Genomic DNA, 3109 nt, shown 5'->3' with positions numbered 1-3109 from the left:
GATCTGGCTTCTCTCCGTGTGGCTCTCTTCCCTTCGTCTCTTCTGTCCCGCTGCCACACTGAGCCCCTTATTTTGTTATATTGTATACTTGTTTGGTGTGGGACTTGGTTCTTCAGCCCTGGCAAACTTTTGCTCCTATCCTAACCGACTTGCTTTTTTTTTTTATTATGTTATGTTTGCATTAGCTGGGAAAATGGAGGATTATCAGCTCGATATGTCCGGTGATTTGTATGTTTGGTATGTGTGGCCCTGATCTGCCGTTATGGGGGGGCTCGCCCCGAGGGGGTTGGATATCGCGAATAAAGGTAAGATTTTTGGGGGGGGGGGGGGGGGGGGTGGAAAGAGAGAGGGGAGGGAGGGAGTCTTGATGAAGGTATTTCAAGCTCCCAAATACACAAGTTAGAACATTTGGGTCTTCTGCATGCAAGAGAAACGCCCAAGCGCAGCATCATATAGAGACCGGGAGACCGGTAATGACGCAGTTAAGAAGATATACATTAATTGCAAATCGAAATACGGAACAGTAATCCACCAGAATGTGAGCTGGGTGGAGTAGTGGACAGATGCGAGAGAGCCTGACAAAGCCCTCACTTTGCCTGGAAGCAGAATCAGACAAGATAAGTAATATCAATCACACAAGTGACATTAAATGTTCCCACAAGATAAAAAGAGATGGGGACTCAAAAAGTCCACAACACAGAAATTCTGTATAGTGAGTTCAGTCATAGCAGAGTAAATACCAGAAAACAAATGAAAAAAATTAAAACAGCCATGCGTGGGATTGCTGTAAAAGAAATGCTATTTCTAGATTCTAGATCTAGATTCTATGTAGTTGATTGTGATAGAGGACTGTCAACAAAACAAATGTTATGTACGCTGAAAGTCCATAAGGACGCTTCCATGCACAGACACGCTTGCCTCCATACCCAGTTTTTTATGACCCCCCCCCCCCCCCCAACCCTGAAGTAATCATTGCTGTTTTATATGCATACATTGGTCGTCCTCATCGACAAAATTGAAATAATTTGGGTCCAGGTCCAAATCGGGCCATGAGGGATGCAATGTCCCAGCACAAAGACTGAGATATTCAATTAAACCCCACCCCACCCCACACACACGAGAATCAAACTATGTCTTCTTTGTGATAGGAGAGCACTTGACTGCTGCATCGCAGACGCTGGTTTTATCGATATAATTGACGGAAATAAGATTGATCTACTGAGTAATATTGAAACTTAGTTCCATGAGAAAGGTCATTGGACCATTCTAGCAGCAATTACCCCACGACATTGTTACGATATCAAACCATTTCCAAGAATCAGCCTTGGCGACGATGGCATTGCATTTTTATTCCGCACTGGAGACGTTTTTGTCCGCACCAAAAACTGTTTCCACCTTTTCCGTCTGTCATATGAAGTAGCATCTTTGAAATTAAAATTAAAAACATTCCATTGCTTCATCGTGTGCGTGTATAGATCTACGCCCAGAATAAAGAAAGTCAGTAGCTTCTGTGTCCGGTGACCTCACTTTCACCCTCAGTACCCTGGAGAGGGACTCTCTTAAAAATAGGTGTTGTGTCTTTTCGCTTTTATTTATTTATTTATTTATTTATTCATTTATTTATTTATTTTTGTCTTGTTTTATTTTTCGTTTCAGTAAGAGTTTTACGGCACTTGCAACACAAATCGGTTATATAGATCTAAGTGTCGGAGATTAGAGATGTATGTTACTAGAAAAGAGCATTAACAAAATTGTTAAGAGTCTTTGTTTTGTCAGAATCAACAGCCGTCAACCATGACACCAACCTTCTCTTTCCTTGTGACAAAATCCCCCATAGCTCTTGACAGTGACAGCAAAGACGTTCTGAATGAAGCACAAACCGAAACATTAACGCACAACCTCCACGGTGATTTAAAATCACTCTCACTCAGCGTGTTTTCGCTAATTATGGTGGATCTATATTTGTGTCCCTGCCGGTCAATATCAGTCATATGAATGAAATCTCAAAACTGAGTTAACATTTTTTTTTCAAAAACTATCACCTTTTCCCTACAATTTAAAACAAGAATGCAGTAAATGTGACCATATTTGACGAACATACAGAACTTTTAATTACAGTGCGAGGTGAGGAAACACGAAAAGGAGAAAATGGCCTCCGAAGTTGAGCAACATATTTACATAGCAATAGGGGTCTAGAATTGGGATAGAGACTTAAAATTTAGCAGTTATCTTGGCTATGCACTACAAGGTAACAAAAAGTAGAAAACTATAGACTCTCAGAGAAAAAACTTATGGACCAAACAAAATTTAAACGAGAATGGACTTCACACCAAATGCAACAAAATATTTGCATAAAATACTAGGTACCAGACACTAAATTTTCAAAGTAGCTGTATGTCAAATTCATCTGTTTCATATGAAAGGCCTAGTATCTCCTGAGAGTTTTGGTACCATACTTTTACCTTTCAGTAAATGTTTAAGAGAATGACAGCTGTTTCAATTTAGCATAATAATAAATAAATATTGCTGAAGTCGTTAACTGGCTGCAACCCCATGATTGACAGATAGTAAAAGAGTACCAAGTGCACCAAACATCTCTACATTAAAAGAGTACATTCACTATAACATAGAAAAAGAAGCCTAATATTTTTCAAGACTGTGAGATCATTACAAGTCAGTATTTTATTGCCCCAAACACGATGATCTGTCGTTATTTCAACCGAGCGTCGGATCGGCCGGTGCCGCACCAGCCTTCTCGGCGAGCGTTCCAGCTCAATACTGTAGTATACTGAATGGTCCCGGTAGTTTCACAGAAGGAATCATACAAAATAATTCTAAGCCGATGACTTAATTCTAATAGAAAAATAACTATTCTTTCTATTGGTATTTTTTTTAGCCGGTATTTTACACGTTTCGTGTTAAAAATGATGTTTGAAAATTTAGACCTTTTTTTCAAGGTTTTCTTTCTAAACTCCAAAGGCCAAAAATAATTACCACGGGAAACCACACTCAAAGCTTTAGAGTTCTCCGCCAATGAAAAGACGGTATTTTATCATCAATCTTTCTGCAAAGCATTCGAATGCATGGGTGTCAATTTTAAACCAGGGGA

This window comes from Aplysia californica, unplaced genomic scaffold (assembly GCF_000002075.1).
Source record: "Aplysia californica isolate F4 #8 unplaced genomic scaffold, AplCal3.0 scaffold00063, whole genome shotgun sequence".
NCBI lineage: Eukaryota > Metazoa > Mollusca > Gastropoda > Aplysiida > Aplysiidae > Aplysia > Aplysia californica.
Note: the sequence above shows the minus strand (reverse complement) of the source record.